We start from the raw sequence: 15,998 nt of genomic DNA, 5'->3' as shown, positions 1-15,998 counted from the left end.
ATCATTAGGGAGGCCAAGCATTCCTTCAGCTGCCTCCAGCATGCCAGGCCTCTGTTCACACTCAGCTCCAAGCCTCCCGTGTCGAGTGGGATGAGGGTTTTCATTGTGCGGGTAATGTATAGGTTTTAATATACATGTTTGCAAGCTCCGTCTTTGATACACCCCATGCATTTCTGAATAGGAACAACGTCCCCGGCGATTCCTCCATCTGAGCGGCAGCCAAATCTGCAGTCGCTCTCCTGTAGAGCAAAGCAAAAGCCAACAATAAAAAAACTAAATAGCAAATCAACAGGGTGTCGTTCTTGAACAAATGCACATTCATAATTTGCAACTGTGTAGTTATAAATCCCCTCCTAGAGCTTCGTTCTAACGACCCAAAGCAGAGAGGAGGCTTTTATTTTTTCCCTCCATTTGGGTATTGGGTGACAGAGCAATGTGCATTTGCCAACAGTGCAAATATTTATACTCTTCAGTACTTTAAAGCCTTATTTCAGATGTAGTGGAGTTACAGAGAATCAATGCCTGATTTTACCAAACCCTGCCTTGGCAAGAGAGAGAGAGAGAGAGGGAGGGAGGGAAAAGAAAAGAGAAGAAAAGATCCTAATCCTATCAACTGCAGATATTAATTTTCGAGAGAAAAGAGTATTCTTAATTTGACCCAAGAGGTCTAAAGACACGGGCTTCATCACCAGGTCCCCAGCAGAAATGCTCGTATGTGTGTGTGACTGTAGGCACGCAAATCTTAACCCCAATTGTTCTTTCCAACCAAAGCCAAGCACACAGTGACTGGGCGAGAGGCAGAACATTCTGGGATCCATTTCGTTTCAATCCCAACCCTGATCGAGCGATGTAGAAGAAGTCAACAGGAAGAGAATTCTAGAACAAAGATTATGTCTGTCATTCAGAGGTAAATGGTTCTCCACAACAGGGCTCGGGTCTCATGGTGCTTAAAGGAGGAAGTAACTCCCATTATTTGCACCGGCACTGACGAAAGAACTCCCTGTGATGGTGGAAGTCTTCTTGGTCCAACATAGTAGGTACCTTGTGCCCACTGAGCACTTGAAATGTGGCTAGTGAAACTGTGGAACTCGCTGTTTCATTCTACTTCGTGTTGATACATGTACATAGCCGCCTGTGGGTGGTGGCTCCCATATTGAGCAATGCGGGTTTGGAGTATTAAGGTATCTATTTCAGGAGGCTGAGGTCAGAAGTAGAATCAGCCATCCAATGGAGCATATAGAGGTGAAGAATTTTAAGTTGGATGATCTTAGCATCCTCATGTTGCAAAGACAACAGGGTTGAAGGACTTCATGGTAAATGCTAGAGGTTAAATAACCACACTAGTGAAATTCTGTAGATTTCCAGCAAAGTTTGGAAAATCTCTAGTCAGGAAATACCATCCCATTTATGAACAACTGCTGAAATGCTCACCCCCACGCTGTAACTCCTTGCTCCTGCTTCATGCTACTAATATTCTCTTTCCTTTTTGAGCATATTTCTTGTGCTTATTCTAAAATTGTGTTCTGCCTCGTCTATTAGATATGCTTCATCTGTTTAAGCTTCCCAGCCTGATGCCTGTTTGTTTGTTTGGTATCTTCCTCTTGCAATGTGTACGAGCTTATATTCCATGGGATATAACAGCTGCCGTAGCCGAAAATTTGTACCTGCGGAACAACTTAAACCTAAGCCTCGTTTGGTTCCCTCCTGATGATTTAGGGAATGGGAAGGACCCATGTGGGGACTGTGGGTCTCTTCTGGTGTTGATTGCTGTGGGCCAGCCTTCCCCAAGGACTCTGTACCTTAGGGAAATCCCTTTACCTCCACGAGCTGTGGGCCTGGCCCGTGTGTGTGAGCCCCTCTGGAGATGGGTGGGCACAGCTGGGGAAGGACTAGCGAGGCCGGCAGGTCAGTCCACACCTGTTGTTACCTGTACCTCGCCTCAGCCAGGCTTGAGCATGGAGCTCTTGTTTCCCTTCCACATTAGCTCTTTTTCTGCCACAAAATGGTCATGGAGTATTTATGTAGGCTAATGGGGGAATTGAAAGAAAACAGATACAGTTTGGAGGCTTTTCTCTAGCTTATTGGCCTCCACAGCATCCTGGCCTCTCTAGCGGCTCCTGCCCACTCCCAAACTCCACATACACAGGCACAGAGCTGCACGCTCACCACATGCCTGTCCCCTGTCTCTCTCAGTGGTTGTCCCCATGTTTGCATTACTTTCTCAGATCCTTCTGTCTCCTTCTCAGTTCTGTGGCCTCTTCAACATCAGGTTGAGAAGAAAGGGCCAGTGTCCCTGCGGAAACACCTCTTTACTGCTATTTATTTTTCCAAGTCTATCTGGTTTGATGAACTTCCTGAACCCAATGGGCACAGATAGAAACAGCTTTTTATTCTCCTGCCTCTGCTGTCCGACATGCGCTTCCTTTTCTACGTCCCCCTTCTCAGTGTCGAAAGGGACTGGATTGTTTCAGTGTTGATATTCCGGTGTGATAATGCACTGCAGCGATGCAAAATGTTAACCACCCATTGCGGGAAACCGGGTAACATACTTTTTGAAATCTCTCACCGTATCACTTCTAACAACTGCATGTGAATGATCTCGAAATAGAAGTTTAATGAAAGGGACTGGAGATCAAGTTCAGTACTTTCCATTTGTCTCTTTTTACTAGGTGTACAATTATAAAGCTAACTGCTTATTATAGGTCATTTTTTTCTTATAGAAGCTACCTCTGATTTATCAAAGAAAGAGAAAGAAATCCTAAAAAGTAAAACAAAATTATAAGAAATTATGTTGAATCCCACCTCATTAATTTGCTCATGGTGCCCAGTTGGTGAATTTCTTATATGGCCTTTACGAAGTTAAAAATAGTACCCCTTATACTGTGTTTTGCATATTCCTTGTTGTATTATGCTTTTAAAATGGACAACTGAGAAAAAATAAAAGCAGCCCCTGATATTGAGACACTGGCCTGACACTCAGAGCTGGGCCTTGCTATTTGCCTTGCTGAGCATAAACCATTTGACAAAACATCAGTATCAGGCAAAGCCACTCTGTGACCATGATGGGTTGAGACCAAAACAAGACCCCCCTACAGTCATGTCTGAACACAGACCAAAATGTGACCCACAAAATGGTCAAACACAAACTCCCCGTCTTGGCAAACACGAGTGACTCTTGCTTTTTGCCAATTCCAGCGTTAGCTTTAGTCTGGAGCTTCTAAGGCTTCTCTCCTTGCAATAGGTTTGATTAAGATGCCCATTCATAGAATTCTCTCTCCTTCCTGACAGCATCCAGCCTGGAGCCGAGTGCTACTTCAGCGTTACTTCCCAAAGTCAGCACCAGATCGTCTGCCACAAGCCAGACCCTCTAAGTCCTTTCTACACACAGTTCCCGAGCCTCCTGGGCATGTTCCTTCACATGAAGGAGTAATGAACAGAACTCGGTCAACTGCAGGTGTGTATCTGGTGGTCTTTTACGGGAGAGCATTGAAACGCTATATTATAGCGTTTAGTCACGCTATCCCACATGTCTCGGGGGTTTGTTTTTGTTTGTTTGTTTGCTGCAGCATATGGAGGTTCCCAGCCGAGGGGTGGAATCGGAGCTGCAGCTGCCAGCCTATGCCACAGCCACAGCGACACAGGATCTGAGCAGCATCTGCGACCCACACCACAGCTCACAGCAACTCCAGATCCTCAGCCCCCTGAGCAAGGCCAGGGATCAAACCCACATCCTCATGGATGCCAGTCAGATTCATTAACTGCTGAGCTGTGATGGGAACTCCAGTTATTTTTAAATTTCTTGATTTCTGTGACCTACACCACAGTTCACGGAAACACCAGATCTTTAACCCTCTGAGCAAGGCCAGGGATCAAACCTGCACCCTCATGGAAACTAGTTGGGTTCGTAACCCCCTGAGCCACAACAGGAACTCCCACGTGCCCTTCAATTCTCCTTTTTAATAGCCGTACATATTCCATTCAGTGAATATATCATAATTCATTTGACCCTAACGATGGCCCCTTATCTATTTTTCATGTTCCCCACATAGTAAATAATACTGTGATGTGCACTTCTTTACAAAAATATTTCTGCTTATTTCCTCAGATAAGACTCATCAAAGTAGAACTTCTGAGACAAATTGTGTAGATGTGTTTAAAGTCTGACGCATTTTGTCCATCTCTTCATTTTACAGAGGAGGAAACTGAGGAACAGAGATGGTAAGTGACTTGTTCAAATGCAACCAGATTCAAGACACAGGTTTCTTGTAAATGCACGCTTTAAGAAAAAAGAGAGGAGTTCCTGTCGTGGCTCAGTGGTTATCAAATCCAACTAGGAACCATGAGGTTGCAGGTTTGATCCCTGGTCTTTCTCAGTGGGTTAAGGATCCGGTGTTGCCACGAGCTGTGGTGTAGGTCACAGACGTGGCTCGGATCCCGAGTTACTGTGGCTCTGGCTTAGGCCAGCAGCAATAGCTCCAATTAGACCCCTAGCCTGAGAACCTCCATATGCCGCGGGAGCAGCTCAAGAAAACACAAAAAGACAAAAAAAAAAAAAAAAAAAAGAGAGAGAGAGAGAGACTGCAATTAGAGATATGTGCCTACAATCAATCAATTTAAAATTTCATGTGCTGTCTGTTTTTCCTGCTTCATAACCACTGAAATTGCAGGGGCCAGCACGAAGTGACAGTTCATAAACTGTCCTCAGTCAGGCTGAGGTTCTTAGGGACATTCTGGTGCTTCGGGCTCTCAGGCCACTGTGGCCAAAGATGTTTTCTAAGTGCTTGAGGCACAACGGCCCTTCAGGCACTGATCCTGCAGCCAGTGGCCCAGGGAAACCTGGAGCTGCCACCTGTTCTCTGGGAAAGGAAATAAGCCAGCACTTCTCTCTTGGGTAAAGACAGTGAGATCTCCTAAGGTACAAGCCGTCAGCCCACGGGGCCACTAGCCTGTTTCTCCCATTGGCTAACAGCGGTCATTCTAGGCCAGTCAAGTCCCCAGAGCATGAGAGATACAGCATGTGTCATATCTGATTCTGGTTTTGACTGTATTATATTGGGAATTATGTCATGTCCTTGCAGTCAGTTTTCTGTTCTGAAGCTCTGGAATTTATATGGCTTCATTTGTGTATTGATTCCCTCTTCTCAGGTGTTTATCTCACTGTTTTCTGAGCACTGAGGGTTCAGAGATGAGTCAGACACAGTCCCAGACTTCCTCAAGCTCACGCTGTCCTGGAGAGAGAGCCAGCAGCAAATACTGATGGCCTAGTACATTCCGCGCTAAACAAATGTCAGTCCTGGAGCCTGGGGGAGCTGGGGGTCAGCGGAGGCTACGCACTGCCAGGGGGTCTGAGGAGAGTTCACAGAGGAGGTGAAACCAGGGCTTGCTCTGAAAAAGAATACAAAGGAGACAGAGGACTTCGGAACCCAGGATCCCTGAATGAAAGCAAAGAGGGGTGGAAGCGAAAAGATCTATTCCACCTCCTACGGGGACCAGGCTTTCCAGGGCGGAGCCCGGGTCCTGTACCTTGTGATCTGATGAACCTGGTTCAGTTTCTGGCTCCACACCCCCTTAGGATTTGACCTGTGTCTTTACCTCCCTGGAGTCTCACTTCCTCCCTGGAAAAAACACATGAATGCAGACTCTGTTAAGTCTGGGGGAGGGTTACACATGAAAACATATGGGAAAGTTTCCAGCCCTGGGCCTGGCATGAGGTTTATTTTCTCTCTTCATTCTTCTGGACAGGTGATCTTCCACGTGGGCCTTTCTCAGAAACGGCTGCCTCGGCCCCAAGAACCACGGTGACAGGCCTGCTCTGGGGTTAGCTCAGGTAGGAATGGATTCCATTTGTTCCTTCTCGAAGGCTTTGCTCTGGAAGAAATGACAAATTTCATAAAAACTCAACTCCTCTTGATTTGGGAGAGACAGCAGTGCCTGATGGCTTGAAGCAAGATCTTAATTCTCTGCTCAGGAATTGAACCTAGGCAGCCTGGGTGAAACCCAGGAATCCTAGGCTCTCGACCAGCTAGAGGCTAGAATTGCCCTGATTCTTGTCCCCTTTGAAAGCAGGAGTGTTTCAAGAAGGCAAAGACTGTAAAAACAGGTGCAAGGTTTATTGTTAGAAGCACAGGACACCACACGGGAGAAGACATGGAGAAGGGTCTCTTTGGCTAAGGCAGAAGCAAAGCGGTGACACACCCAGAGGAGAGGCGAGCGTTCCGGCGTCCCCTGAAGGAGGAGCGCAGCAGAGAGGTGATTTAAATCACGTATACGGGACAGTTCCTCTGGGTCTTTGTCTTCCTTTGGCCAATTTTCTTTCTTTCTTTCTTTTTTCTTTTTTTTTTTTTTGCCTTTTCTAGGGCCGCTTCCCACGGCATATGGAGGTTACCAGGCTAGGGGTCGAATTGGAGCTGTTAGCCACCGGCCTACACCACAGCCACAGCAGCTCGGGATCGGAGCCGCATCTGCGACCTATACCACAGCTCATGGCAATGCCAGATCCTTAACCCACTGAGCAAGACCAGGGATCGAACCCGCAACCTCATGGTTCCTAGTCAGATTGGTTAACCACGGCGCCACGACGGGAACTTCGAGGCCAATTTTCTTGTTTTATCCTTTACACCTGACCAGACCCGGGCCCTCCCCCCATCCGCATCCTCATCTTTTGGCCAAGATGGATTCCTGAGCAAGCATGTTGTCTAGACTTCTCATGGCCTGGCACCCCCTCCCCTTCTGACCCAGGGGGTCTCTGTGCATGTGTATTTGGGGGTCTCCCTGGCCCGGAGAATGGGGAGTATGTGACCTCTTTGTTCTTTCCTCCAAGCAGGGCTCCTCGGCCCCTCTTCTGATTCTGTCATTACCATAGTTTAACAAGTGCACAGAATACAAGTACCAGTTATCTGCCTTGTGCCTGTTGTTATTTCTATCTCGAAGTATAGATAGGTGTCTGGTTGTAAATGTTTGTCCTGGAGCCCACCGACCTCCTGCCTCGGGAAGTGTAAACAAGAAGCTAGTTGCAGTGGTACATGCTGGAGCCCACCCATCTCCTGCTCGGCTAGAGCACCGCAAGGCTGCACAGGGTAGGCACTTGGTGAGGACTCAGTGAGAGAAAAGAGTATACTGTTTTGCATTTTTTAAGATTTGGCCTGGTTACCTGATTCCTTTTAAATTGAACTTTTTAAATTTACTTTTTAAATTTAATTTCAGGGATACCCAAAGATTTTGCATTTAAATTACCCAATAAGGTGACTCAGCTACTTCCCAGCAAGGAAGAACTACACACACCAGGGGTATTGGAGAAAGGCAGGGCTCCAACCCAGTTGATTCCCACCCAGACTGTTGACAGGAGGCCAGATCCAAATCGTAAACTCTGTCCCGAAAGGAAAACAGGATTTGGCAAGGGAGGGATGCTGAGGCTCAAAAAAGGGATCTCAGGAAATCTTCTCCCTCTAATCCAGGATCCGATTGAGTCAGTGTAGGGAAGCAAAATATTCTAAACCATCCCCAGGACCCTTCTGTATAGAGAGTACAAACATACATCTGAGAAGGACAAGTGGTGCAACGGGGAGCTTTGGACCCAGACGCGTGGGCTGTGACTGCTCTCGGGCATTGACTAGCTCTACCTTGTGGCAACTTACTTAACTGTTGTTGCGAGTTCTGAAACGTCAGAGTCTGGAGCAGAGGAAGGTTTATTGCAGGACCACGCAAGGAGACGGGTGGCTTGTCCCCCGTCAAAACCCCAAACTCCCCCAAGTAAATTGTAAAGCATTTTAAAAAGCCAGGTTGTGGGGGGTGAGGGGGGTGGCGGGAGGTCAGGTGCGGGGTGGGGGGATGTACGTGTTCAGCTGGTGCTCAGTTCTCTGATTGGCTGATGGTGACATAACAGGGCCGTATCACAGGGGTTAACAGGATCAGTCCAGGAGGCCCAGGGCCTATGAGCTTATGGTCATCAAGTAGTTAACATTTTCCATCTGATGGGGAGATATTCACATGTGTGAAACCACTCAGGAAAGGTGCCTCTCGGAGACTGTTTTCTAGAACTTCAGAAAGGAGCTCAAGCAGAGGGTGTGGGGGAAGGGGCTGTGCGGGGAAGGCCCCACAGTGTCCCACTCAGTTATAGAAGCTCTCTTTGCTTCCCTGTCCTCATCTGTAAAAACAATGTGTCATCCTGTCCTCTCCAGGTTCATGCGACAAGTCCTGGAGCTCATGCGTTTAAAGCCTCTGGTTCCCCTAGACATTGATTCAGTCTCCGTTCACCTCTCGTTCCCATCACTTTCCTCTTGGTGTCTGAGACTTTGTTGGCATCATTTAGGTGATTCACCAACAGATACTGTGTGCACAAACTCACACGTTTGAGTGCACACAGGGCACACGCAACACACAAACATGCAGACGCGCGCTGATGTCACTCTTTCAGCTCATTCAAAACAACTCAGGGTCACTGATCCCCAGTCTCCCTCTGGAGCTCAGTTTTTGCCCTCTTCACTCTACTTCCTCCTCTGCCCCTTCACCAGGCAAAAAAAGAGCATGAAGGAAGGGCAGAAAAGAACATGACGCTGCCGAGGGAAGAAGGAAGTAACAAATAAAGGAGACCTCAAAGGTCCTGGTAGATCAGAACTTCTAATGACCAGATCAGAAATGTGATGGCTCAGCAGTTTAAGGATCCAGAGCTATCACTGCTGCAGCCTGGGTCACTGCTATGGCTTGGGTTCAATCCCTGGCCTGGGAACTTTGCATGCCACAGGCGAGTTCAAAGAGAGATAGAGAGAGAATACAAGGAGATTAGAGAAAATAACATGAGAAAATTACAGGGAATCAGATCAGGGAGGGTCCTTGCACCCATGTACAGGTCATGGGCCTTTACCATCCCCTCCATGGAGTAGTTTGTGTTTGCCACGTGGTGGGGCTGGGTTGGGGGTCAGTCCCTGAGGGAATCAGGAACCAGGCAGGACCCTAAGGATAGGAAGGGAGCTGAGGATCACCCGGTGGGTCAGTGAGAGCTTCTCAGAAGCTCCAGTGATCACTGGTTAGAAATCACTTCCTAACAAAACTAAGCACAGCACCTGGGGGTGGGGTGGGGAGAGGGGAATGGCACTTTTGAACAAGCAGGCAGAAGATTTCCGGGAATGCTGTTTTCACAGTACTCCAGGCACGGTGCCAACCTCCCACCAGGTTAACCTCCTGGCACCAGGCTGGTCTGACCCCTGTCCTGGGAGAGGGGAGCGGTGGGAGGGAGGACAGGGCCACCCCTGAGCGAGGATTTAGCATTATTTCCCCAGAGGTCCGTGTTGCCTCTGGCCCCGACAGAGCAGTGCGTTACTCAGAAGGGACTCGCCCGAGTGGAGGAGGCAGCATTGATGTAAAGGGAACATCAGCCCAAAGACTGATTGCCTCGCAGTGAGCACACCCATCCAGATGTTCCCACACCCGCCCAGATGTTCTCACACCCGTCCAGATGTTCCCACTCACCATGGGGGCCGGAAAGCCCAGCACGGGGTGTTGGAGGAGGAACTTTGGTTCTTCATTTTCCTAAGACATTTACCTGGGAAAACTCCTCCATCCTGAGTCTTTTCTCCCACTCGGTTTTACTCCTCTCATGGTGGTACCAGTTGAATTAAGATAAGTAGCTGATTGTAGGCTGTTTCTGAGGGCCTCGGTCATTTTTGGACACTTATCTGTGATGTTTGATTTTATGTGTCAACTTGGATAGGCTAGCATGTTAAGTTGTTTGGTCAAACACCAGTCTACATGTTGCTGTGAGGTAATTTTTAAATGTGATTAACATTTAAATCAGTAGACTTTGAGTGACATAATGGGTGGGCCTTATCTAATCAGGTGATGGCCTTGAAAACAAAGACTGAAGGATCCCAAAGAAGAAGACATTTGGCCTCAAGACTGCAAAATAGAAACCCTGTCTGAGTTTTCAGCCTGCCAGCCTGTCCTGCAGATTGCAAACTTGCCAAACGCCACAATTGCATGAGCCAATTCCTCAAAGTCTTCCTCTTCTCTCTCTCCCTCCCTCCTTCTCCCTCCCTCTCTCTCTCTCTCTCTGCTATTTGTTTTGTTTCTCTGAGTAACTCTGATGAAAACACCCACACACACAGAGCTCTCCATTTCCACAATATGTTTGGTCTATTTACGATTTAACGGTTAATACAGATAGCTAAAAACAGTAATGAACTGTAAACCCAAGGGACAACTCGAGGATTAATTGGCAGATGTTCTTGGACCTAATTCTCAAAAGAGAGAATTAGTAGATCCCTGAGGTCTCATCAATTAGGGGACAGGAGGACTGCTGACTTAGGTGGGTGGACAAAGTGATTCATCTTGATACTGAGGTGAGATTGGAAAGTGGTTCTATTGGTTTAGGGAAAAGTGTCAGGCTTTGAGCTTGGAATTTCCTTTCCTTTTCTTTTTCCTTCCTTCCTTCCTTCCTTTCTTTTTTTTTCTTCTTTCTTTCCTTCCTTCCTATCTTTTTTTCGCCCCATGCCTTGTGGAGTTCCTGGGCCAGGGATCAGATCCGAGAAGCAATTGTGACCTACACAGCAGCTGTGGCAACCTCAGCAACCCTGGATCCTTTAACCCGCTATGCTGGGTGGGGGTTGGAACCTACATCCTGGCACTGAAGAGAATTTCCATTTTTAAGGGAAAGACATTTCACAGCTTGATCTGTCCCAAGGAAATAATAAGAGTAATTGGCATACTACAGATAGCCTTTTTTTTTTTTTTTTTTTTTTGGCCACGCATATGAAAGTTCCCTGGCTAGGGATAAAGCCCATGCCATGGGAGTGACCCGAACTTCTGCAGAGACAACACCAGATCCTTAACCCACTGCACCACAGGACTCCCTGATGTCCATTTTCTTTTGCTCCTTAGATGAAGGTGAAAGATTCTGTCTCAAAGGACACATAGATATTTACGAAATAAATTGATGTATGATGCTGAATTTGTTAGCTCTCCGATGGATTGAGACTGAGTGTCTCTTGGCCTTCTCCTCCTGACTCCTTTCCAATGACCTGGATAATATCTGAGCCCCATGATTAAAATAGTGACACTGGGAGTTCCCGTCATGGCGCAGTGGTTAATGAATCCGACTAGGAACCATGAGGTTGCGGGTTCAATCCCTGGCCTTGCTCAGTGGGTTAAGGATCCGGCGTTGCCGTGAGCTGTGGTGTGGGTCGCAGACACGGCTCAGATCCCGCATTGCTGTGGCTGTAGTGTAGGCCGGCAGCTATAGCTCCGATTTGACCCCTAGCCTGGGAACCTCCACATGCCATAGGAGAGGCTCAAGAAAAGGCAAAAAGACCAAAAAAAAAAAAAAAAAAAAAAAAAGTGACACTGGGCGGGGATCTCTGCTTCTGGTTATGGGTTTTGGAAGCTGCTGTCATTTGCCAACAATAGTGGACAGTTGTCATCACCCCTCTGTGGAGGGGGTGCTGGGAGGACCAGGCTGGGATGACGAGGATGCCAAACTCACAGAGCACACTCACATCCAGCACCTTTTAAAATATTCTGCATTACCCCGTGGGCAGAGAAGAGCTGATAGGATTCCTATCAAAGAGATAGACTGAAGTACAGAGAATCAGGGGACTTGCCCAAATCCACACAGGCAGTGAGTGAGTAAGTGGCTGACCTAGAACCAGAACCCCAGCTTTGGCGTTCAGTCCTTCCCCATGGCTATTTCTGTTCCTGCCCTCTTGGAATCCCGTGGCGCAAATGTCTCTACTAGGCATGTATCCTTTGAAAATGACTGCCCAGGAAGTTCCCATTGTGACTCAGTGGGCTAAGAATCTGACTAATACCCATGAGGAAGCAGGTTCCATCCCTGGCCCTGCTCAGTAGGTTAAAGGATCCAGGGTTGCCAAGAGCTGTGGTGTAAGTCACAGACACGGCTCAGATTTGGCCTTGCTGTGGCTGCAGTGAAAGCCAGCAGCTGCAGCTCTGATTCTATCCCTGGCTTGGAAACTTCTGTGTGCCACAGATGTGGCCCCAAAGAGCAAAATTAAATAAATAAATAAATAAATAAAATTACTGTTCAAACACTGGCCACTAAAATGCTTTATCATCCATCAAAATATTTTGAATATTAAAGAGTGAACAGGAGTTCCCATCGTGGCACAGCAGAAACGAATCTGACTAGGAACCATGAGGTTGTGGGTTCGATCCCTGGCCCCACTCAGTGGGTTAGGGATCTGGCGTTGCCATGAGCTGTGGTGTAGGTTGCAGACACGGCTTAATCTGGCTTTGCTGTGGCTATGGTGTATGCCAGCAGCTACAGCTCCGATTCGACCCCTAGCCTAGGAACCTCCATATACCACTGGTGCGGCCCTAAAAAAACAAAAAAAAAAAAAAGAGAGAAAGAATAGAATCACCCACCCTATCCCACCCGCACCCCCAGGAAATTAAGATATTTTCAAAAGGAATTTATTGCACAGCTCTTTACTGAGCAACTACTGTGAGGAAGGCACTGCAATATTTGATGTTAAATGAGACTCAGCCTTCACCTGCTAAGAGCTTAATTTTATGGGGGAGCTGAGACACGTGTTCAGTCATGAGAATCACGTGTATTATATCTGAAGGTTCAAGGTCAGCTCGTGTGGTCCACTCTCTGTTCAGAAAAGGGCCTCAAGACCTTGGCAACCTGCTGAGGTACAAGGTAATTTAGTAAGAGTCTCTTGGCTCCTAACCCACATCTCCACCCCGCTGTTCTCTCACACAAGGCAGCGTGCGGTAAAGCCACGGCTCCCAAACTGTGCGCTGGGAAGCTGTGGGGTACCTCGGGATATTTTAAGATCCAGAGGGAAATACAGCAGTATTTGATATCTGTTGGCCTCTGTGTGAAATATGAGTTCCAGGGAGATCACGATTTCAACATGCTCTGAATTCCTTTTGACGATGTCATGTCTTTTGGAAGCCAGATTTTTGACGATTGTTGTGCTATGAGCAAGTATCACTAAAAATCAGTACGGAGCAGGAAATGAGGCTGGGGGCATCCAAACGGATTCCAAAGTTTGAGAAGTTGTGCAGGGCTGGGCTATGCCTATAACCTACTAGTAAGTAATTGTGCTTATTTAAGAAAAGAATAAAAACATCATAGGGTTCTTTCAATTTATATGATATAATTGTTTAATGGCTGTTAAGCTATTGGAAGATAAAACTTAGTATGTTATTTGGACTTAACAACTTAAAAAGTAGAAGAGGAATTTCTTTTGACCTAAAGTCCTGGGAAGAAGCTTCTGAGACAATGAGGAAGTTGGGGAACCCCTGCAGATTAAAGTCTTGCTATTCAGAGTGGGGTCCCCACCACCAGCATCTTTAGTATCGCCTGGGAGCTTGTTAGAAATGCAGAATCTGGAGTTCCCCTTGTGGCTCAGCAGAAACGAACCTCTCTAGTATCCATGAAGATGAGGATTCGATCCCTGGCCCCGCTTAGTGGGTTAAGGATCTGGCGTTGCCAAGAGCTGTGGCATAGGTCACAGACGTGCATCAGAGCTGGCATTGCTGTGGCCAGTAGCTGTGGCTCCCATTCGACTCCTAGCCTGAGAACTTACCTATGCCACAGGTGTGGCCCTAAAAAGAAAAAAAAAGAAAGAAAGAAATGCAGAATCCTCTGCCAAACCCAAGTTAGAATTTCATTTTTCACAAGGGATCAGGTGATCTTTACACACTTGATGCACATTTGGAAAGCATGTCAGTTAAGCATCACAAGGGCAGCAGAAGCAAACAAATGGCCCAAGTCTGTCATCTGCTTAGCTGACCACACAGAAATGGGGTCAGAATTCAGAATTAATAAGCCGATGCTTCCTAGCTGTGGATCTTTGGGGTAACACTGTGAATGCTGAGCCTCAGTTTCCTTCTTGCCAGGTGAGAATGATGGCAGATTCTATCTCTTTTGGGTGATTAAATAAAGGTTAAAGGTGGTAATGTTTTCAGAGTAGAATGCTTGGCCTCGAGTAGATAAATAAACAATTCTTTTTGCTTCCTGGGTCTGTGGCTCTGGGACAGGTGATTTGTCTTCTTTTTCCGCATCTTTGACAGGTCACAAATACAGGAAAGGAGTTCTCCTGGGGTCCAGCAGGTTAGGGATCCTGTGTTGTCCCTGCAGCAAGCGGCTCAGGTCACTGCTATGGCGCAGGTTCAATCCCTGGCCCAGGAACGTCCATATACCATGGACATGGCCAAAGAAACAAAACAAACACAAACAAAGGCAGGATAAATCTAGTTTCACAGTCAGCCCTTGGACTGATGATCACACCCACTGCAAAGCCAAGCAAACACAAACACCCACTCGCTTTCCAGGTCTTGAACCAAGGGGCGCTGCCTGGAAATGTGCATAGGTTTGCCTTAGGGATTTCATCGTGTCCCTACAATGAAGGCAAACGCTGCAGGCAGGTGGGTGGGCAGAGAAGAACTTGCTGTGGCGGGGTCTGTGTGGGGGGTAAGGTCCGCCTAACAGATCTACCGTATTCACCCGTGTTTCCGTGTACTGTCCAGTGCTTTAAATGTAACCGTGTGATCCCCCTGCCGCTTTTCATCTTGTCAAATTGAAACTCTGTAACTAAACACTCACCCTCTTCCCCCAGCCCCTGGCCACCACCATTCAACTTTCTGTCTCTGTGAATCCGACTATTCCAAGTCCTCATCCAAGTGGAATGTGTCGTTTTGTGAATGGCTTATTTCATTCAGCATAACGCCCTCAAGCTTCATCCATGTCATAGCGTGGATCAGAATTCTCGTCCTTTTTAAGAAGGAAAAATAAATAGTCCACTTACAAAAGATAGCACATTTTGTTTATCTGCGCCTCCTTCTAGAGACGCTCAGGTTGTTTCCACATGTTAACAATTTAACACTTGTATGAACACAAATATCTCTTCAAGACCCTGCGTTTCGTTTTTGAAGATATACCCTGAAGGGAAATTGCTGGCTAGTCTGGTAGTTCTAATTTTATTTTTGTTTTTTTGAGGAACTACTGTACTCTTTTCCACAGAGGCTGCAGGAACAGTTTGAATGAATGACCCTGCATGATAGACACATGCTTCCCTAAGACTGTGAGCTCCCCAAGCTGGGAAACACCCCCTCACTCCTCCTACTGGATCCACTGCACATCTAGGGCGGTGCCTGGAAACTAGAAGGGCTCAAGGTGTGTTTGCTGACCTAGATGGATTGTCCCCAGCCAGCCTCCATTCTTCTCTAGCCTGAGGGTAGCTTTTCTTCTTACACAGCACTGCTACCTGCTGGAGAAATTGTGACATTGCAGTTGCCCAGCTAACGTGGGTGCCTTTGGTAGGCAGCTAATGTTGTCTTGGAGGGTTTAGATTTTTGTAATCCTTTAGACAAGACTGCGGTTTATTTTTTGCTTCGTAAAGTTTTTTTCTCAGAGATAAAAACATAATGGAGTTAAGCTTACGGGTGCACAAAAAAACATCTGTGTGTGTGTGAGAGAGAGAAAGGAGTTCCCTTTGTGGCTCAGCCGAAATGAATCTGACTGGCATCCATGAGGAAACAGGTTGGATCCCTGGCCTCGCTCATTGGGTTAAAGGTCCACTGCTGCCGTGAGCTGTGGTGTAGGTTGCAGGCACGGCTGGGATCTGGTGTTGCTGTGGCTGTGGTGTAGGCAAGCAGTTGTAGCTGCAATTCGACCTCTGGCCTGGGAAATTCCATATGCTGCAGGTGCAGGCCTAAAAAAAAAAAGAGAGAGAAGATATCACTGACTGCAGTCGGCAATAAGGTATAGATACACACTCACACACATGCACACAAATGCACAAGCCAGCTTCTCTAAAGAAAGTGGTTGCTTGAAGGATTACATCACTCGTCCAAGGTCATACAGCTGACAAGCCTGGGAGCTGGGAGCTGGGAAGAAGGTCTGATACTGGTGGTGTGCAAGGAGCCCAGGGCACTGGCAGGAGTCCTCCTGAGAGGCACCTGGGAACACGTGCACAGCACCAGGTGGCTCTCAAACCACCCTGTCTCATCCCCCTCCTCTCAATGAGCAGTGTTGC

This window comes from Sus scrofa, chromosome 18 (genome assembly GCF_054392235.1).
Source record: "Sus scrofa isolate SSC_HxYL_T2T_F1_AM1 chromosome 18, Sscrofa_HxYL_maternal_Yorkshire_Landrace_v2.0, whole genome shotgun sequence".
In the NCBI taxonomy this organism is placed as follows: Eukaryota; Metazoa; Chordata; class Mammalia; order Artiodactyla; family Suidae; genus Sus; species Sus scrofa.
Note: the sequence above shows the minus strand (reverse complement) of the source record.